Source organism: Macaca fascicularis, chromosome 1 (genome assembly GCF_037993035.2).
Source record: "Macaca fascicularis isolate 582-1 chromosome 1, T2T-MFA8v1.1".
In the NCBI taxonomy this organism is placed as follows: Eukaryota; Metazoa; Chordata; class Mammalia; order Primates; family Cercopithecidae; genus Macaca; species Macaca fascicularis.
In genome coordinates, this window is record NC_088375.1 from 134,916,213 (window position 1) to 134,939,639 (window position 23,427).

The following is a 23,427-nucleotide window of genomic DNA, read 5'->3' on the forward strand; positions in this document are numbered from 1 at the left end:
ATACTATAAAGAAAAACCAGAAACACAATTTCCAGAAGCTTCTCTGGACACTAGAAAAGACTGTCAAATAAAATAGTTTTCTCAAGTCAAAATGATCATTATTGCCCTTGAAGACTAAATGATGTATTGTTTGAATAAATCTAATGAGTTAGGAACTTATACAGTGGTTTATACCCCTCTTCCCATATACCCTTTACCTTCTGGGATTTCTCAGGTTTCCCATCTATGAAATGGCGGTGTTCATAATGTTATATTTCATGAGTATAAACAATATAATCTTATACTTCATAAAATTGCTATAGAGCTAGGATGAGCTAATAGGTTTGAAATAACTTTGTATACTATAAAATGCTATTAATTCATCAAACATTCATTAAGTACATATATACCAGACCTTGTGCTAGACCCAAGGGAGGGATATAAAAACAAATTCTTGCTTTGTGATTGAGCTCACAAATGAGGGAAATGACAGACGAGGGTAAAATCGTAATACAGGATAAAGAAAACTGCAGCATCACAGATGGTGTATCAATTGATTCTGTCTAGAGGGTTCACAGAAGAGAAGATACTTAATGTGGACTTGGAACGCTAGATAATATTTCACTAAAGGGAGAAGGCGCAAAGGGCATTCCAGTCAGATATCTACTTATAATCCGTATCAAGAGAGTCACTCCATTTTTGAAAAAATGGTAAGTGGAAGGAAGGTATCCAGAAGGCATGTAAAGGTGATGTAATTGTTTCTTTTCTTTCTTCTACTTCTTTTTTATTTTCTTAGATTGACGGAAGACAAACTAACTTCATAAAACAAAGTTAGAAACAAAGAAGCATCAGAGACAACTGAACCAGTACAAGAAATGGTGAAAGTGTAGCAGGGAAAACAATCTGTTACTTTATACATACCCTAAAAAATGCATGAAAGTTTGAAACCTCAATGAAACCTCAAGGAAACCCCATGAAAAACAGGATGCTCCTCTTTTAATGATCAAGCAAGTGAATATATCAATTTAGAGATTACGAAAAAATGAAAAGTGACTAACAGTATGTTTGTCAAAGATACATTCAAATGCATTTTACAAAACAACTTCAACAATAGTTCATGAACTAAGCAGGACAATGGGAGAATAAGCTGAGTCCTAGTCAGAATTATTACCAATACTTTGTGTCACAGGTGTAAAGGCCTGTTACTCCTTTATACCACCTCAACTCTTGCTAGGTGCTACTGAGATGAGTGAATATTCTGAGTTTATTTTAAAGATAGAAATCTGTGCAAGAAAAAGTAGCAAAGCATTTTAAGGGTAAATAATTCAAAACCTCAGGTGGCAACATACACATGTACACGCATACAAACTCATTTCTCACATTCAGAACTATTAAGTTAAAGATCAGACATATGATTTACATTACTGTTGAAGGTGAAAGGGGATGCTATTTATAATTTTCACTGGGGAAACAGGTACAAACCTGGATGGTCCCAGGCAGAATTAGATGTATGGTGACCCTAGTTACAGGAACCACAAAGTTAGACTTTGTTAAACAGAACAAAGCCAATGTTCTTTGTGCTCCTCTAAGGAGCTCCTGGAGCTTTTGGTCTTGACATATAAGAAATTTTGGTATGGGCATAATTTATAATGTAAGTGCTGAAGGGATGGAGTAGGGACCAGTATAATATTGTGGTTAAGAGTATTACTAGCTTCACATCCTGGCTAATGAATTGTGTGATGTTGGACAAGATGCATCTATATGACCAGCTACTGTGTGCCTTAGCTTCTTCATTTGTAAATTGAGAACAATAATTGGTTATAGTGAGAATTAAATGAGTTAATATATGGAAATTGCTTGTAGCGAGGTCTGGCTCACAGCATTATATATTATTATATATTGTCATTTTGTTTAATTATCCCCATTTTATAGATTTCAAAAGAAACACACACACAACCAAAAGAAACAAACAAATTTTATTTTAGGGTTTATCTGATGTCTTTCAGGTTCACTTTAGAATATTCAAGAAGGGATCCAGGCATTAGATTGGGCTGGAAACTTGGTCTCCTACAGAAAGAACTATCTTCCCGGCTTTCTCTGGAAATGAGTGGAGGGAATGAAGAGGTACTATTAGCCCTTATTTTATTGGTTTGGTTTCAAGTCTCTGAGATGTCCAATGTTGATCAGACGTATGGTGGAGGTGCTACTCATATAGATGCATTTTCAAGGCGAGTGAGGTTTAAAAAATACTAAAAACATCTGGAACAACCACAGTGGGGTCCATATTTTTATGTTTACATTTAAGTCTCACATGCCGGGGCTAAAAGTTCTTCATTATTGTAAATAATAAAAATTACAGCTAACATTCCTGAACACTTACTAGGTGCCAGGCCCATCCCTAAGTGTTCATATATGTTAACTCATTTAATGCTTACAACACATACTTGAGGTAAGTACTATTGTTATTACCATTTTGCAGGTGAAGATACTGAGGGACAGAGAGGTTGAGGATTTATCTCTGCATTTTACCAGTGCCATACATACCACACACCTAATATTTCCTGAATCAAATTTTGCATGCAGATTTATTAATATTTTCTAGCAGAAGTCATTTGCATTTTTTTTTTTTTTCAGTGAAAAGAACTTTCGAGAATCTGTTTAGAGGAAAAACATTTACAGCTGCCTTGTTACCCTTGCTTATATTTATATGTGGTGTTTTGATTTCTGCAAGACCATAAGAATTAGTAATCACAAATAACATTTCAAATAACCTTTTAAGTACCATTTTAGGTAAGGATAGAAACATTACATGAGATTTTCAGTTCTGGAAATCAGTCTGACAAATGAATATAGATTGTTTTTAATAAATCATTTATATTTGGCTTAAAAAGCATTATTGTGGATTTTTTTTCTCTAATGATTTGATTCCTAATCGTGTTTACCTCAGGACAATATCATAATTGCTTGTATTTTCCAAACATACACCAGCTGATGAGAGGCAAGGAGGGACATTATTGGACAGTTCTGTAAATGCCAGTAGGCCAGTTTGGGGTTAATGGTGAATCTCTGACTCCTCCACGGAGTGGAAAATCTCTGTGGGAACATCCTTCAGTGGATTGCATGCCAGTGGTAAAATGCGTGAAGCACAGAGGGGAAGCCAAGCAGCGAAAGAGGCAGCAGGAAAGACATAAACAGCAGAGAACATGGGGAATATAACACAGAGTAGCCATTAGAGGAGATTGGTCAGGGAGGCCAAATGAAGATGGTAGTAAAATTTTATCTTCCTCAATAGGCTATTTTGCAATGGTACTTTGTATATTAAATGATTTGCTGAAAAAGCAGATACCACATTTTGATGTTCTGTGTCGGTTATAGAAAACTATAACACGGGGAAAATATTGTTCCCAAGGATAAGGTAATATCATTGTATGTTTATTTGCTATATTTTAAATTTTAAAGGGCCAGGCTCATGAAATGAATTATGCTTGGATTAAATGCTTTTCTAAATGCCAAAGTGATAATGGCCTATTTCTATTTCTTCCTCATTGTGCCTCAGTTTGATAACAGAAATCTGAACATGACTATAATCTCATCAGACTTGTTTCTTTAATAAAAGATGTTACCCAAAGGATTCATTCATGCAACAAACACTTATGGAACAGTAACCATGGACATGAAAACAGTCTAGGAGGAGAGAGAAACAGTAAAAAACAATTATACAGATCACCCTAAAATTACAATCATTTCAAATGCCACAAAGAAAAAGAAAAATTAGGGTGTTTCTCAGAGTGTGGTATAGAAGGACCTGATCTAGACAGGTGTGTGTTGGGATAGGAAGGAGGGTAGAGAGAAAGTCTCCCTGAGTAAGTTATACTTAAGGAGATGAAGAATAGTGAGGAATTGGCAGAGTGAAGGCAGTGATGGGAAAAGTCAGGTGCACATGATTGATCTTACTCTATTCTTTATAGTAACTGGTTTTGTGTCTATGAAGTTAGTACAAGTGAAGCTTAGTTAACAATGTCTGGTGTGGCCAGGTGGAAGAATGCAATGGAAATATGAAAACATTACAAAGTGACAATAGGGTACTGGATTGTCACAATGTTTGTCTTCTAAAATACCCTCTTGTATCCTGGCAAACAAAGATGTGTGGTAGAATTATCGAAATAGAGGTGGATAGTTTGCCTACTTTTTGTCTTTGAAGCTTCCAGAAGATGGATGAAGAGTCTGTAAATTTGGAAGAGGCAGAAGATAGCAATGAGGTAATGCTGATTGCTCTCCTCATGGTAGTACAGTTACCACAAGCTAATGTGGACTTCTTGCTGGACAGACTGGGTAATGCATGAAATGCCTTCTAAGGATGTGGATATAAAAAACTCAGATGGCAGACATATAAAAACCCACTTCTAAAGACATTCTGAGGGGAATTCAGTGCTGCTCTCAGAGCAAGCGTTTTACATCTACTCAATTTAAAACTATGTGTTATGGATAATTTTAGATATTTATTTTTTATTTCAATATGAGGAAGAGGAAACTCAAATGACTTTTTCTGTGCTGATGCTGGATTCTGTATATAGCCTCAGAATGAGTCTGACATTAAAAGTAAAAATGAGTTAAATTCTCATATCTTTTTTTTTTGGAAAAAACATAACCCAAACCCCAAACTGTGTGGGAGGAAGAGGCAGTGCTCTGTCTGGGAGATCTGAGGGGAAAACTTTCAGAATGCTCACAGCCCACATGATCACATGGTGTAAATTCTTGGGGAGGGAATTCTTTGGCAGCCTAACTATATAATTTTCCTCAGAGCAGAAGACTTTATGTTAAAGTTTTAAAATCACAGTAAGATTTAAAGAATTGCTCTTTAATTAAGAAATTGGCTAGATATTTTCCTATAGTTTCCTTTCAGAAAATAGGTTTCTTAACAATTTAATGCAATGGTTGGAGTAATGACAGAAAAGCACAGACTCACCGCACACTCATTTAGGAACATGTGTGTTTGTTTAGGTGTGAACCCCAATTAGGAATATGCATTAAATTATTCTATTTTCATGCAATTAGGTGGATTAAATGATCAGATCCCACAAGGATAGTTCTGTTAAAATCATGGCTAGATTGACAGTTCTCAAGTTCAGATATCTCCCCTTGAAATTGAAGTAACCAAATGTAATAGTTCCTCTGCCAACTCTTGATTTTTAGTGTGTAAATTATGCATGAATGTTACATTGACTGCCAAGGGTCAATAACAACACATCATCGGGGGCCCAGATGGTTTGAGTTCTGCTGTGTGCCAGCTTGATGCTGAAGGAGATATAAAAAGTTTAATAATGGTCATAGTTAATGTTTATTGAGCATTCTCTATATGTCAAGCAATATTCTAAGTGCTTTCATGTTTTATCTCACTGACTCCTCAAGACAACTCTTTGAAATCTGTGTTATTCTTTTCCCCATTTTACAAATTAGAGAAAAGGAATGTTGCAAAAATCGGCTGAAGCTTGTAATTGTGCTCAGGCTAGCAAACCACAAATGTGCTATATGAGAAGGGAAAACACACTTTACGGATTCTTTTATTTTCAAGACATACCTAATTAAAAAATTTAACCTAATTTGTCCCCATTCAAGGGTTTATTTTTTCTTAGTTAAACAAAATTTAGTGCTATTAGAAACTAAACTTTATTGGTCAACACTTGTGGAGCAGTCCAGGAGTTTACTTTGTTTTCTTGACTCGATGTTGTGAGTTTGTAAGAAAGTAATACTTTTTGTTTTTCCTTTTCTTATCTCCCATGGTGAGAAATCACAAATAGATTTTCCAAATCCCATTATAGGCAGATGGTATGCAGCAGCATGTCTCAGATGCATTCGACAGTCAACTCCCTCCATCTTTTGGGGGAGAATTTTGTGCAGTAAATATTTTCCAAAACACACTTTGATAAATGCTACTGTGTGTTTACTACAAGCATATTTTGCCACCTTTTTGTCTCCCAATCACTATAGTCTGCATATCATCTTTAAAGTTTTCATAATTTTGAATCCAGTGGCCTCTTTTCAGATCATGACTTCCCTACAATTGACATTACAGACAATTTCTGACTCCTCTTGGAATGTTTTCCTTTCCTTTCTGGGTTTCCAGAAGACCATTTCTTTCTGGTTTTCTTTCTGCTCCTTTGTCTTCTCTTCTCAGTTTTCTTTATCAACTTGTCTTTATCTAAATCTTAGATGTTAGTGTTCCCCAAGGTTCCATCCTTGACGGTCTTTCTTGTGTCTCAACGTTATATTCCAGTTCCTTCATTAAACTGCCACACTCATTCTTAATTTACGATAGCTTCCCTGATATCTTTAGAAATAATGAATCACTTTTCATTTTCTCTGCCAAAGGCACTATATTTTTCCCATAGTGAAATGCATACCATGTTGCATATGTCTACCCTCTAACTAGCCTCTTTTGTCAAGGTGTGATAGACTCTATTGTAGTTCATGCTAGTTATCAGAAAAAAAGTTTACATCTCACTCATGCAAGAATCTGCCACAGATCTGGGCAACTCTCAAGGATAGCTGTTTACTGATCTGTTCAGTGACTCAGGGATCTAGGCAACTTCAAACTTGAGGCTCTACCTTCTCGATACAAGGACTGTTCTCATATTTCCATGGCAGAAGAAGTAAAAATTGAGTAGGGGCTTCTACTGCTTCAGCGTGGACTGACACAGACATGTGCTATTCACATTTCATTGAGCAGAACTAACGATAAGGTTTTATCTTTTGATAGTAAGATTGAAAGTTTAGTTAGTTATCCATGTGCCCAGGAAAGAAATAACTTTCGTTGAAAAGCTTAACACAGGGATTGTATCTTAAGTATCTCTATATGCCCAGTACTTGGCACAGAGTTTAACAATAGATGTTCAATAAATGTTTGGTAAATTGAATCTAATCTAGTTCAAACTTGGGTCATTTTACTGATGGAAGAAGTGAAGCCCTTCAAAGAAAAGTGACTTTCCTCAAATTATTCAGATATTTACATGGCTAGAGCAAGAATCTAGGTCTTTTGCTCTTTTTACTATATTAGATATTCATGGAAGAGTTTGTTCTACAAGAATTGTATGATTTTGTTGGGTTGTACATTATTTCCATTAAGGCTATGAGTTTTGTTTGTTGGAATGTTTATTAACTTGCTTTGCATTTTTGCTTACAGAGTTAACAGAGATATGACATGAACATATATTAGAAAAATGATTCACACACAATAGAAAAAGTAAGTATAGATTATCAGCTTGTTGCCAGCAGCACCAATAATTTTTTTTTGGTTACTAAATAGCCCACATAAGTTTGAGCAATATTGTTTCATTTACTAGTGGCATTTAGTTGCATAGCAAATGCTTTTACTGATAGAAAATAAAAGAAGATTGAAGAAAACCACACGGTATTATCAATTATTACCCATTCTTACTTCTTTCTTTACTATAGTTTTTGGAATGGTAATTTAGTGTATTTGCTTAGCAATTTCGAGGCCTATTTTCCCATTTTATCCTTACTAGCTTTTTAGGTAGTAGGTAGGGATTCTCTTAGTGCTCTCTGCGGAAATATTGCAATTCTATGGCTAGTATAATATTTTTTTTGTCAACCTTATTTATTTCAATGCTTGATGGTCTTATTTGCTTTACACCTCAGGGTTCTCCTCAAAACTCCATTGAGGTTCTCTCTTAAGCTGTACCTCTACAGGTAATATTCCACTTGAACATATAAACTTTAATGCAATGTTTCTAAAATAAACTCATAATCTTCTTCCCTGCTCTCAAGCTTCCTCGAACAAATAAACAAACTGGCAGAGACTGTTACTTGTAGCATGTGGCTAATTTCTAGTCAGAGAATATGAACAGAACTTATGAGTATTTCTTCTATGTCTGGCCCATATCATTTTTCTGGTCAACGAACAAACAAATAAACAAGCCAAATACAACAATGAAGATTAAAAAAAAAAAAAGAAAACCCTTCCTAGTTTCCACCCGGCTGGAGAAGACTGTGCCAAGCTTGGAAGCCATATTGTTGAAAGTGGCAGAGCATTTTATCGACTTGAGTTCTTCAGTGACTATGGAGAAGGAGCCCTATTACTCTACTAGACTGTTTGAAGAGCAAGCAATAAACTTATACCATGTTGAGTCATTGTTTGAGTCTATTGTTACCACAGAATACTTTGATACAGAAACCTCAGTTTGTGTATTTGTGAAATGGGAATAATAACTACCTTACTTTGAGAACTAAATGAGATAATATAAACAAAACACTTATTTTAATTCATGACTCATAAAAGAGATATGATAAATTTTAGTCTATTCCCTTCCTTCCTTCTTCATATAGATATGAGAAATACAATCCTTTTAATTCCCTTCAGAAACTTCTGAATCCACTACCAAATATAATCCTTTTAATTCACTTCAGAAACTTCTGAATCCACTACCCCTCTTTCTTGACAGAGAGATAGTGATTATGAGATTGAAACTCTGTACATCTCCCAATGCTGAATGTACACACAGACATGGATCCAAATCCACATTCTCTCTCCTTTCTCCTGTTTCAATACTATTCTTTCTGCTATTTAATATTAGCCAGTATTTATTAAGTAATTAGCATATACCAGGTAATATGCAAAGCTCTGCATGGATTATACAATTAGATCTCATGATGTAGACATTGTTTCATATCCCCATATTTCAGATTAAAGAATTGGGAGGAGAAAAATTAAGCAGTTTGCTCAAAAAGCAAGTAGATCTTCAAACTCTCTCATTCTATTTTCACTTTTTATCTGCATTTAAACGTGAACATATCCCTACAATCTTGAGAAAAACGATTCCGTGAAACTTGACTTCCTTCTTCATTATCTTCACTTTCTGTCTCAACTTCCTGACCTTCACTCTTCAAGCCCTCTGCTCTCCCCAATCCAATGAAATGCCTCTGTTTTCTAGTAACACATCCACTGGAGGCTTCCTGGTTTGGATTATCATTCAACCTTTCTGAAATATTTAGTTCTGTACCACTCTCTCTTCCTCAGAACACTAGAGGAGAGTTCGTTACATGCCACACTACTTTTCTAGCCACTCTTTCTCAGTCTAACTTTAGGAACTCTTTCTTCTGACAGTTCCTTGAGTGCTAGTGTCCCTCAGGGTTCTATCCCTAAAATTTTTTTTTTAACATTAAATATTCTGCTTATAATATCTTTTACTCCTACAGTTTCAATTGCTATATATGCTACTCATTCCTAGTCTTTTGAAAATCTCATCTGCACATCTCTTTTGAATTCCATATTCGTTTCATGAATTTCAAGTTGAAATTCTAAATTTAGATCCCACATAAGCACCTCACATTTAACATATATAAAACTGTACTTATAATTTCTCCCTCTAAAATCTTTCCTTCTAACATTTCTTCCTTTGAACTCCTCTGTCTCAGGAATTTATCTATTTGTCCAAATTAGAAATTGCACATCATCTTGGGATCTGCATTTTCATTCATCTGCTAAAGGCAGTCAAGTTCTAAGTCTTGATAATAATGCAAAATTTTATTTCCTAAATATACTTCCTAAATGTACGTGATAGGCTTTTTAAAATCATCATTTACTACCAATTGCCATTATTCATGCCTCCTGTGCATCAAAAGCTGATGCAATATTATTTGCCATTCTCAGAAAATAGCATGCCCTTTCATGCTTTGAGAAATGATGTTGTCTTTTTCTTCCCTTTCTGGTTGGAAAACTCTTTCAATAATCAGCTATATTGTCATTACCAGTGTGAATCTTGGGAAATTTCCTGAGGTCAAGCTGGCTGCTCACCTACCCTCCCTCCTATGCTACTATAGAGTGCCCTGCACTTGGCTCATTTCTTAATATTTATAAAAAGTTTTTAAGTCTTTGCCTGTTAATCTCCCCTTCTAGACTTGTGGCAGTCTTGGGAAAGGAAAGGCTGTTTTTGTGACAGTGAATTGGATCCTTCCTAATTTAAAAATATATCTGCTAAAGAAACAGTTCACTGAATGGTCATTCACCAAATGATCAGATTCACCAAATGTATTAGTTTATCCCAAATAGTTGTAATAGTTAAAGTGATTAGGATGTTTAAATTTGGTCCCCAATGATGAAATATGATTTTCTGGATATTAACTTTTTAAGGTTAAACCCAACCTGAGAACCTGGCAAAAAAAATCTGTAAATGCTAAAGAATGTTTTATTTTTAAAATTTCTGAAGGCAAAAGCTGTTTTTCAGCTTTTTTTTTCTTTGAGGGGGTTATTTTATATGTAATGGGACTTCTTATCTACCTCAGATATAGTTTCAGTTATCTCTGAATGTCATTTCCTATTTTGGTAAACTTTATGTGTTTTCCTTATTCTTTTGCCACTTCCTCAAAGCAAACCAGCTTTCCTTTTATATCTCTAGTATTTATAGTTTAAGATTAAATTAAACTTTAATTAGGAGATTGAACTTTAAATTTAAATTCACAGCACTAAAATAAATCAGAATTTCAGAATTTTAAATTAAAATTTAATGAAAGAAAAATTTTTAATTAAATAAAATTTAGAATTAAAATTTAAATTCATTCAAAAGAATCAGAATTAGCTTAAACCATCACATCTCACATGAAACTAAAAATGTGGGCTGGGCGCGGTGGCTCAAGCCTGTAATCCCAGCACTTCGGGAGGCCGAGACGTGCGGATCACGAGGTCAGGAGATCGAGACCATCCTGGCGAACACGGTGAAACCCCGTCCCTACTAAAAAATACAAAAAACTAGCCGGGCAAGGTGGCGGGCGCCTGTAGTCCCAGCTACTCGGGAAGCTGAGGCAGGAGAATGGCGTGAACCCGGGAGGCGGAGCTTGCGGTGAGCCGAGATCGCGCCACTGCACTCCAGCCTGGGTGACAGAGCGAGACTGTCTCAAAAAAAAAAAAAAAAAAAAAAAAAAAAAAAAAAAAAAAGAAACTAAAAATGTGTTTTCTATCAAGGAACAATTAAGGTATCTTGATTTGGTTGGTAGTAATTTGCAAATGATTCTCTATGAAAGCACACACACAAAAAAGAAAAAAAAAATGACCACAATGGACCAAATGAAAAAGATACAAAAAATGGATAAAACATAAATAGATTAAAAATACTGTAAATGAAAACATATGAATGCTAAAAGGTTGGCTCAATAAAAAATGACATTTTAAAAGGAATAAAAATCAATATAAATGAGTAATTTCTACGTGAAACTTAAGATTTTACTTATGACATCTGTATTGTTTTATATTCAGTCATCAAATCAAAATATTTCTCTTAAAATGTATAAGATTATTTTTGTTAAGTCACTATGTTTGATGGATTGGTTTTCGGGAAATAAGCCATGTAGTGAACTGATTTTTAGTGATTTTTCCCTGCTTATTTGCCACCAGCAAATTTCCCAAACTCCCAACTTCTCCAATTTCCATAACTTCTTCTGTGAAACTGAAGTTTCTTTTCCCCCTGAGATGATCAGCAGTCTTCTTAAGTGATAGTCATTTATTCTTTTATAACAGGTTTCTTAAGCTTCTCTGGCTTGACCTTTTCTTCCCTCCTAGACCTGGCCCATATCTGCTCTTAGGTGTCTCAGAAATTCTTCAAATTCAGTGTTTCCAAGACTGAATGTAGGTATATGCTTCTATTCTGGTCCCTGCCATCCCAACTCTTCAAACTTGTTCTTCTTTAGAATTTTTTTTTTTTTTTGACAGAGTCTCGCTTTATTGCCCAGGCTGGAGTACATTGGTACCATCTCAGCTCATTGCAACCTCTACCTCTGAGTTCAAGAGATTCTCCTGCCTCAGCCTCCTGAGTAGCTGGGACTACAGGCACCTGCAAACATGCCCGGCTAATTTTTCTATTTTTAGTAGAGATGAGATTTCACCATATTGGTCAGGCTTGTCTCAAACTCCTGACCTCAAATGATCCACCCATCTTGGCCTCTCAAGTTCTGGGAGTACAGGCCTGAGTCATAGGATTCTCTTTTTAGGATATGGCCACCATCCTTCCAGTAGCATAAACCAGAAACAAGGAATCAACCCGTCACTAGTTATTCTAGATGTTTTCAAATGTCCATTCATTTCCATTACCCTGCTTCTAGTCCAAGGTACCATTATCTTTTGTTGAAACTCCTATTATAGTCTATTGTCTGCATTTTGGAATTGTGAACATTACATTTTTAAACTTAAAAGCTTAGAACAAAGGCTGTCACCTAGTAAGCATTCACCACATGTATGAATGGACATTGTATTAGTCCGTTTTAACGTTGCTGATAAAGACATACCCAAGACTGGGCAATTTACAAAGAAAATAATTTTAATGGAGAACTCACAGTTCCATGTGGTTGGGGAAGCCTCACAATCATGGCAGAAGGGAAGAAGGAGCAAGTTACATCTTACATGGATGGCAACAGGCAAAAAGAGAGAGCTTGTGTGGGAAAACTCCCATTTTTAAAACCATCAGATCTCGTGAGACCTAGTCACTATCACGAGAAGAGCACAGGAAACACACACTCCCATGATTCAATCATCTCCCACTGGGTACCTCCCACAACACATGGGAATCATGGGAGCTACAAGATGAGATTTGAGTGGGGACACAGAGCCAAACCGTATCAGACATTTAATTAAAGTAGTATATTCTTTGGTCTTCTTTTATCCTCATTTAAAATTTTATTTTAAGAAATTTAAAATATATTTCTAAAATACAGATTATATTGCCCTACTCTTTGAAACCTTTCAATAGCTCCCTATTACTCCCAAAGACCTAAATTCATTATATGACCTAGATGGTTGTGCAAGTTTTGGCTTCTGAACACCTTTCCATGTTCCTGGGACACCTTTCTCCCTCTCTGGGCTCCAGCCACTGACTGTAAGGCCCTGGAATGTGCTCTGCCACTGTTTGGCCCAGAGCTTTGTTTGTATACCTTCTAGTGCATCCCTTCTCCTGCCTATCCCAGCACGCTGTGCCTCTTTTTCCCTCTTGCTTTTCTTCCTTTGTTAAAAATAGACTTTGTTTTTTAGAGCAGCTTTAGGTTCACAGCATAATTGAGCAGACAGACAATTCCCATATACTCCCTGCCCGCATATATTCACAGCCTCTCTCACTCTTGCCTTCCTTTTAGCCTCCCATGCTAGATCTGTTTCTTTTATTAGCTCTAATAAATAAATATATTAATATTTATTTATTATTATTAATAGAATAATAAATATATTATTAGTTATATATAAGAGAACCATATTCTCTTCCTTCACACATTACCTTGAGATTGTAATTTTTTATTGTGATTATCTGTAGCTTGTCTTCTTCTCTTCATAAAGCATAGAATCCATGAGGTCAAGGACTATACTGCCTTTTTTTCCCTGAGATCTAATCAAGTGTCCATCATATAGAAGGTCTTCAATACACATTCATCATTGTGGTTGAATGACATATATCATATAATCCTACATAGTTTCTGGGTAAAACGTATCTCTATGTAATTACCATTACAACACTTCAAAGATCTAAAATAAAAGTTAACCATAATTTTGCTATTTGTTTCTGTCTCAGGCGAATTTAGCATTTCACATTTATAACTATTCTGGTCCAGTAGCTCTTAAAATTTAACCACAGATATTATATTAAGTATACACACACCGATGGAGGTAAAATTATTCTGTTCCGTGTTAAATATAATAATTTACTTCTATTTTTACTCTTTCTTATGTCTGTTTTCAAACCTGAAGTGTTTGATTTCCTTCTGCAAAAATTTGCTTACCTTACCTGAGAGGCACATACCACCACAAGGGGGCAGAGATAGACAAATATTCAGTTCTTTAGACTGCATTCTGTATCCTGAGAATATTGTTTGACAGAATAAATTTGAGCCATTATTTTTTCCATGAGTCTATTTTTTCATTTGCCTTTCAATTTGAAATCTATAAGTACTATTATCCTCTTCATACAGTGTATGCGTTTTTAAAGATGACCAGACCTCTACTATATAAATTGTAGGCATTATATAACTTAACACTTCAGTACATTAAGTAATTTTACAGTTATAAGAATGATATGCTAGACATTGCAGTAAATTGTTCACTGGTAATTTCATAGCTAGTTTCTACTGTCTTATCTTTAGCCTACACACACATACACACATGTACACACACACATACATAGATATGTTGGTGGGGGGAAAAGAGATTTTATTTTTGCATAATCATTCAGGGAATATTTAGGTATTTATGTCATAGAAACTAGAAATTAAACATTTGGAGAGAACAGGATTTTATTGTACTGTTTTATTATTCTATCCTTTGTGCACTAAATACATATTCATCTTTACTTTGAGTAAGAAAAGCACATGCTGAGCTATAAGTATCTATCTTAACATAGTTCTCATAAAGAGCTTGGGTAGGACTTTATGTCAGCAATCTAATTACATAACTGACCTTGTTTTATTGGTTATTCTGAAATTTAGTTCTCCGTAAATATAGAGCCCATCCAATTTAGAGTTGAATTTTAAGAATGTTAACTTTAATGATAACGAGATAATTTATGTGTGAACAGATGCCTTGGTTAGAAGGAAGTTTATAGGAGAAAGAGAGCTTTTTATTACAGAAAAACCAGTAGCAGAAAGAATGTGACTTTGATTCGGATTGGGAATCACCAAAATTTGGTAACCACATGATAATTTCACAGACAAATCATCTGAACTTGATGGCTGATATTCAAGGTCATCCATAGTCTGGGCCCACACATCTTCACTGGCCCTTTTCTCATATCTCCACCCACCCGGCATTCCATTCACCTGGACCACTTGCCTTTTGAGGAACAAGTCATACTTTTCCATGCTTCTATGTCTTAGCCCTTGCCTGCTTTCCTAATCTGGAATTACACCTCTCCACATCACCTCTGAGTTTTCTCCCAAGTAATGCAAATAACTGAGCATATTTGTCATACTCTAATTTCTTGAGCCCATGGAAAGATATTGCTAGTAGACCACAACACTTTCTCCAGTCTCACTTAAATGTAGCCTCAGTGCCCTTCTCAGTACAGCTTCTCAGAATAATTCAGACACCTACACCAAGTAATTTGGTTTATGAGATATTTGCCATCTTGGTGACTTAGCCCAAATTGGTGGCTAGTTGAGTAAGACCAGGATTGGGTGTCTTTGGAGAATGTAATTTTGACTTGAATATGGAGATGCTTGTAGAACAGTGTTCCTTCCTCTGAACATGGCTACAGAAGAACAAATCAGTTAGTCTGAAGGTAAGAAAATAAAACAACTTAATATGTCATATAATTTTATTCATCTAAGTCGAACTGAGCTATTATATTCATCCATAAGCACCACAGAAGAAGGGTCATGTTTATTTTGTTTATCACCATATCCCCAGCATTTAGCCAAGGGTCTGGAACATATCAGGTACTCAATAATATTTGCTGATTGAATGAACTAATAGTGAATAATGGCAAATATTATATTTCATGCCACACCATCTTCTCCATTAAATGGGGTAGATTTGCACTCTAAGCTGGTGGCTGCTCTGGAGAAAGGGTTCCCAGAGAAGTAAAAGGGAAAGCTTTTTGAAGGTCAGAACATGACCTTTTGGAGGTAGCAACAGAAAGATACCAGCAGTAAAGTTGGGAAACCTGTGAGTGCTTTGTCTAGTCTGCTTCACTTCAAAGTATCAAAGAATCATATAATTTAAAGAGTTTGGGACAAAGATTTATTCTGAGTCAATATGGATTCTATTAAATTGTACCTAAAGTATTAGACATTGGCACTGTTCTGAGACCCAATCTTTGGGAAGATTTAGCTCACTCTTAAATTTTTGAGGGAAAATATTTGAAAATCTTCCAAGGACATTTAATGTGATTTACATTTCTAAAGGTCAGTTAAGTCCCAAGTTAATTCCTCTTATACACTGGTTTCCTAAACTGAGAATAGAAGATTTGTTTTTCATATGACCACAGGAAGTATGAACAATTTTTAGTTTAAAAACCTGAGTTGTAGAAGAAGATGGCCTCTGGACCATTTGTCTCATTTTTAAAAATTCAACTTTGATTTTAGATACAAGGGGTACATGTGCAAGTTTGTTATGTGGTTATATTGCACTCAAGTAGGAGCATAGTACCCAATAGGTAGTTTTTCAACCCATGCCTCCCTCTGTCTCTCCCTTCTTTAGTAGTCCATTGTGTTTGTTATTCCCATGTCTATGTTCATATGCGCTCAATGTTTAGCTCTCGTTTGTAAGTGAGAACATGTAGTATTTGGTTTTCTGTTCCTGCATTAGTTCGCTTAGAGTTATAGCCTTTAGCTCCATCCATGGTTCTACAAAGGACATGATTTCATTCCTTTTTATGGCTGCATAGTATTCCATGGTGTACATGTACCACATTGTCTTTATCCAATCCACCATTGTTGGACACTTAGTTTGATTGTAGGTCTTTGCTATTGTAAAGAGTGCATTGATGAACATATGAGTGCATGTGTCTTTTTTGGCATAATGATCTCTTTTCCTTTGGGTATATCTCAGTAATGAGATTGCTGGGTCGAATGGTAGCTCTGTTTTAAGTTCTTTGAGAAATCTCTAAACCGCTTTCCACAATGGCTGAACTAATTTACAATCCCATCAATGGTATAAACATTCCCTTTTTCGCCACAAGCTCACTAGCATCTGTTGCTTTTGGACTTTTTGATAATAGATATTTTGACTGGTAGGAGATGGTAGCTCATTGTGGTTTTGATTTACACTTCTCTGATGATTAGTGATAATGAGCATTTTTTTCATGTTTGTTGGTCACTTGTATGTCTTCTTTTGAGAAGTGTCTGTTCATGTCCTTCACCCATTTTTGAAAAATGGAGTAATTTGTTTTTTAAGTTCCTATAGATTCTGGATATTAGACTGTTGTTGGATGCATAGTTTGCAGATATTTTCTCCCATTCTGTAGGCTGTCTGTTTACTCTATTGATAGTTTGTTTTGCTGTTCAGAATCTCATAAGTTTAATTGGATTCCACTTGTCAATTTTTGTTTGTATTGCTATTGCTTTTGGTAACTTAACCAAAAATTATTTGCCAAGACTGATGTTCAGAAGGGTATTTCCTAGGGTTTCTTCTAGGATTTTTGTAGTTTCATGTCTTACACGTAAATCTTTAACTGTCTGTAGTTAATTTTTGTATATAGTAAAAGGTAAAGGTCCAGTTTCATTCTTCTACACATGAATAGCCAGTTATTTCATCACTATTGAATAAGGAGGACTTTTCCCATGGCTTGTTTTGTTTGCCTCCCTAAAGATCAGATGGTTGTGAGTGTATGGCTTTATTTCTAAGTTTTCTATTGTGTTCCATTGGTTTACGTGCCTGTTTTTGTACCAATACCATGCTATTCTGGTTATTATATCATTATAATATAGTTTGAAGTCAAGTAGTGTGATGCCTCTGGCTTTGTACATTTTGCTTAGGATTACTTTGGCTATTGGGGCTTTTTTTTTTGGTTTCATACGGATTTTAGAGTAGTTTTTTCTAATTCTATCAGGAATGACATTGTTAATTTGCTAAGAATAGTGTTAAGTCACTAAATCTCTCTCCAGTGTTGTTTTGTGCAGTATTACCATTTTAATGACATTGATTTTTTCAATCTGTGAGCGTGGAATGCTTTTCCATTTATTTGTATCATCTCTGATTTCTTTCAGCAGTGCTTTGTAGTTCTCATTATAGAGATATTTCACTTCCTTGCTTAGCTGTATTCCTAAGTATTTCATTTTCTTTGTGGTTATTGTAAATGTGATCATGTTTTTGATTTGACTTTCCACCTGAACATTATTGGTGTATAGATATGTTACATAGATTTTTGTATTCTGAATTGTACTAATATAATTTACTAGTTCGAGTAGCCTTTTGGCAGAATTTTTGGGGTTTTCTATATATAGAATCATACCATCAGTGAAGAGAGATAGTTGACTTTTTCTTTTCCTATTGAATGCCTTTTATTTCTCTCTCTTGCCTGATTGCTCTGGCTACAACTTCCTGTCTCATTTGTTAATACATTAAGGAAAAGGTAACTAAATACTTCAGAGAAAAGTAATAGCATATATTAGCAAATTCCTTAGATTTTGTCTCTTCCAGAGCTGTCAAAAGAACTTTTGCCATGATGACAATATTCTGTCTTTGTTTTATCCAATATAATAGTCACTGGCCACACATGACCACTGGGCACTGGAAATCTGGCTAGTACAATAGAGGCACCGAATTTTTAAATATTGTTTAAAATAAGCAATTAAAATTTATATTTAAATAACCACATGTGTCTAGTGGCTACTGTATTAGAGTGCATGTCCAGAAGAATATATGCTTAATTAAAATTAAAAATAAATTTTAGAATTAAAATTTTAAAAACTAAAATTATAATTTTTGAGATAAGCTATTGATAATGTCAACAAATAAGACATCAGACTGAAAGCAGAAAAAGAAACTCAAGAATTGTAGTATGGGAATTTTAAAAAGCAGCAGGCTTAGCACTTACCATGTGTTAGACCCTGTGCTAGACCCATTCACATTTATCATCTCAGTGAATGCTCATAACAACTCTGCAAGTAAATATTTTATCTACACTTTATAGGCAAGAAGTCAGATATTACAATTTCCTCACTGAAAAAACTTAAACCCATCTGGTTTCAAAAGCCAGACTGTACAATTTGAGCGAGCAGAAGAAAAATATCCAGATATAATTATGAATGTGCATCTTATGAGAGGTGAGGTCAGGCCTGGAATGAGTGTCACATCCAAATATTGCTCAGGAATTTCTTAAAGTCCTCATTGCTGAGTCTAGGCTTGGTTTCTGATGATGTAACAGTCCTGAAGCTAAAGGTGGGGTCAGGTGGTCCAAATTGGGTAGAAGAAGGTGAGGCTGGGGACCAGCCAACTGAAAGAGAACACTGATGTTCTGGGTGACCATCCCTCTTGTAGAACATTGCCTTTCGGGTACCTGAGCAACAATTGCTAGACTTGCTGTTTTCATTAGAGGTGCTGACTTATGACAGCATTCTCAGCTATAATTTTATGGTTGAGTACTTTGATGTTATTTTTCTCTCCAGTAATGCTCTGTGACCTGATTTTCTCCTCATTTGTCAGATAGCTTATGTGATGTGGCTTTCACTTGGTAATTGCAATTCGGGGGCATTTCCCTGCAGTAATGTGTCAAGAAACAGCTTCTGTAACACCAGAAAGCATGCTTCCTTATCATGAGGAGAGTGGAGATGTGCCTCTACGTGTTGACTGTGTCATTAAATCTAATGCTTCTGGATGCATATGTCTAGCTGAGCACCTAAATAACGTGTATTCTACATCCTTAGAATAAAAGGGTATCAGCATTTTTCCTGCTGGTCTTTGGAGTTCGTGCCACAAAAGAATGATACTTTGCTACCTCAACTATTAAATGAAGGCATCTGCTTAAAGAAGACTGAATATCTTGGTTTAAGAACTTGACTTTCCCAATGATTGAAATGAATTCGATAGGAATGATGGCCCAGGTATCTATAGTGGGCTAGTCTTGTGTCTTGCTATCCTGGGATTCTTTTAGAACTAGAAATACAATACCAGAACTCTTTGATAAAGATTCGGATTCTGAGATGAAGCAATCTGATCCAGGCAGTTTAGGATTGGGGCTAAGTCTCATTTAAAAATGGGGCCATGAGTGGTCAGAGGTATCTGTGGAAGCCAAATATGAGTCTGTTGCAAGATGGGGAATCCTTTAACAGATTAACAGTCCATGGAATTAGTGGTCTAGGAGGCAGCACGCTAGCCAGAAATGGGGTATGAAAAGGATTTCTGAAGTGCAGATAAAATCGTGCTTCAATCTTCACAATCTTCAGGGCCAAAGTAGGAGGGGAGCTGGAGAAGGAACACAGAATCAGAAACAAGATTGTTACAAGGTGGTTAGGGAGCAAATTGCTGGAATTGCAGCCCGCTTACATTTGAGCAAATGTGCTTCCTGGAGCTGGGGGCTTGTTCTTAAAAGAGCCAGTTCCGTAGGACAGGTAACTTGCCAAAGTCCAGATCGACTTCAGCGCCGGGAGGTATAAATACATTTTGCAAAATCCAAATGTTCAAGCTGAAAGAGAGCCCAGTTCCTAAGAAATGATTTTTTTATTTGATATTCTTAAGTATCAACCGTATATTAGACAATATGTAGCCTTAGAGAGTTGCATGAAATTTCTGTAAGCACTGTACAATTGCTGGATGTCTCCTGCAAAAATAAGAAGAAATTCAGCCGAAAACCTTTTTCTCTTCCTCTTTCCCCTTTATAAAGAAGGCTAATAGATCTCTCATTTTTCAAAATGTATCTCAGCTTCGGAATGGAGAAGTGGAAATGTGTTTTTTCTATTTGAAAGGAAGGTTATCTAAACACTGTAGTGTGTGATTCTATTACAGCTTGCTTGATTTACACTCTGAGTGTACCTAAAACTCTCAATTCTACTTCACGTGTGGTAAAAGGTCAAATTCAGTCTTGTTCTACCTTCCAAACATTTACACTCCCTGTCCACCTTATAGGGGAAGACAGACTATTATTAGCCTGTGGAAAAGGCGTACTGGGATTCATGTCATATAGCGAGAATATTTATTTTTCTCTTATTTTGCCAAGCCGATGGTGGTGGTGTCTGCAGTACACAGCTGACATGGAGCTGACATGGAGCTGAAACTAGATGTGGTCCTATGATAGGCAGGACAAGAAGCAGAAAGGCTGCTCTTCTGCTGGCCATAAATATCAGCTCACATTTCTCTTTCTCCTTCCCTATAAAATTCTCTATACATGTATACAGGACTGTCAACATATGCAAAGACATGTCAAACATATTAATAGGATTGTGAGTTAATTCAAATCCAGTCGTTCTTTCAATATACGTAAATGTTGGGCACATTATTTGAGCAAGTGCTGCCCACATGAATTGTCTCTAGACATTCATTTGTTTTTTTTTTTTCTGCTGTATGTTTCTGTTTCTTCTTAGTTTAAGCAGATAACTTTTGTTTTTTGCTTCAAAGACATTTGCAGAATGGAAGGTAGAAACTTTTTAAAAGCAACCTTTTTGCTTTTTCGAAAAGACTATACTCACTGCAAGTGGAGAAGCGAGAATAGGAGTGTCATCTTTAGGGTCTCCAAGGAAGATTGGAGAGGCCTCGGACTGGGGTGGGGGCAGAGACTGCTGGGCCCACAAGTAGAATAGCCCTGCTCTGTTTCCTTGGCAGCGTCTTTGGGCAATGGCAACCTAGAAGTAACATCCAGAAAGGCTGTTCTCAAGCCATGGAATGCCCACTCCCAGAAAACATTCCCAGACCCCAAGCATAGAACAGAGCTGATAGGTGCTAGGAAAGAAAATGTGAGAATGGAAAATGGGCTTCTCTGAAGAAACCAGTGAGAACCACAAACAGGACGGACCTCTGTAGTGCAGTGCTTTAGGACAGAATAAGACATACCACTCAGATTGTTCATGGCACTAAGCAAATGGGAGAGGTGGAGCCCGGTAATCACTGGGATTAAAACTCTCTCCAGATTGGTGGGATTTAGATTTAAGCTGATTAAGCAGGGATTAGATTTAAGTTAATTTTGAAAAAAAACAAAACAAAACAGTGCCTTATTTCTTGCACACCTGGATTAGTGGATTAAGTTTATCTGCTGTCATTATAGCAAGGAACACGAATATTAAACAAGTTATTACTGTTGTGAATTGACCTATGAAGTAATAATTGTGGGTACTTTGGAAGCAGAACTGTGGGGCCTAATTAAAAGTATGTTTATGGGTAGGATGGATGGGGAGGAAATTAGTCCCTGGATGAATAACATTTTAGCTGTTATCTATAGGCTGAATTAAAGTTAGTTAGCTTAGTTAAAATTAAAGGGTGATCCAGGCAATGAACAGTGTGTGGAAATGTCCTGAGGTGGATAAGAGCTTGGGCCAGTCATTGTGGCCAAGACATGAGAGCGAGGAGATAAATGGCTGGTGCAGAGGCAAAGAGGAGACAGGGTTCAGGTCACGCCGAGCCTACCAGCTCATTTAAACAATGATCATAAGTGATGGAGAAAACCATGAAAGAATTTTAAGTAGGGAGTGAAATAAAAGATTTGAGATTTCCTAAGATTAACTTTGCTTGCAATTTAGAGAATAAATTAGAGAAGTGACAAAGAGGATTAGGAGGACGAGCTAGTAGGTCTTGTGATTCTAATGGATTGAACAAGCTTGTGGCAGGAAGTAATGGTGAGAAGTTTATAATGAAAAGATTTTGGACAATCGTATCAATGGACCCTGATGATTAATGTTGTGGTGAGGGGTGTGAGATAGAGAGGGAAAAGTGAGGATGCTTTATAAACTTCTTGCATAAGCAATAAGATAGAGGAAGTGAAATTATGGATCAAGAAACACTAGTGGAAGAACACATTTTGGGTTTGGTTTTGACCACAACGAGCTTGATCTGCTTGGGAGATATTTAAGCTTTTACATGTATGTTGTAAGATCTACACTATTGGACATAATAATAATAATTCATTTTTATACTAAAGGTACTTGTAAGGAATACTGTGATACTAATCATTTAAAGGTAGATGATTTTATTTCATTAGATATATTAAAAAGACATTTTAAAAAGAAATTAAAATGGACATGAACTGATATTTTTGACAAAGTTAACAACTTTGACCTAGAAACTGGCCAAGGGTAAATGTTGACGTGAATAAAATTTCTTCTAATTCCCAGATGAAAACAAGAAGCTGTTGGAAGACACATTCTGAACTGGCTAGCACAACACTCTGAAACTGGAGGATAACAACTGATAAGATATTAAGTTCTCCCTTAGTTTCAAATACACTGGGTTCATAAATTATTAACATAAACAATGGATGTTCCATCAAGTTACCGTGAAGACAGCTAGGTCTGCACACCTCCACAAGTGTCGACCCCTCCAAGCACATCCTCCACCTGGAACTGAATGGATATATGTTGGTCAGAAAGGTCTTTACATCTTTGAATTGTAATGATCATGATTAGTTGCTGAGTTTGCCACCTCCCTACCTCCCTGCCTTCTACCTTCCAAGAATTGTCATTATAAAAATAGCCTTTTGGTTTATGGCATAAGCTTTATCACAAAGCTTGACCCAGATGAAGAATCCAGGAAATTTCTAGCCAGCCTTTTATTTCCTTCATGCACAGAATCATGGTAGAGGCTTAGCATTTATCAAACTATAGCTTTTCCCCAAAGGAAAAGGGAACGGGAATAGACTAGCTGCTTCGGTAAGCAAAACAGGTAGATAACAAATAAGAGATTATTGGCAGTTTGTCAGGGTCTCTTTGCTAAAACTCCTTGCCAAATGGCTAAGGAAAGACATTGAGAGGAGGCAGGTGTGGGTGCCTTGAGAGCCCGTGAGATCTGTGCTCTTGAAGCATTTTGTATTTTTCTTAATGATG

At 36.1% G+C, this 23,427-nt stretch overlaps 1 long non-coding RNA gene across 2 annotated transcripts; it reads left to right on the top strand.

Moving 5' to 3' along the window:
* The first annotated feature begins 1,450 nt into the window (after positions 1–1,450).
* Positions 1,451–22,949, top strand: LOC135968692 (uncharacterized). 2 transcript variants are annotated; one of them, XR_012428185.1, is made up of 5 exons: positions 1,451–2,103; positions 4,181–4,238; positions 7,160–7,219; positions 15,116–15,239; positions 22,720–22,949. It is a non-coding gene; the product is annotated as an uncharacterized lncRNA (long non-coding RNA). The 2 variants fall into 2 exon arrangements; XR_010583634.1 differs by lacking the exons at positions 15,116–15,239; positions 22,720–22,949 and adding an exon at positions 7,765–7,953.
* Positions 22,950–23,427: the final 478 nt, after the last annotated feature.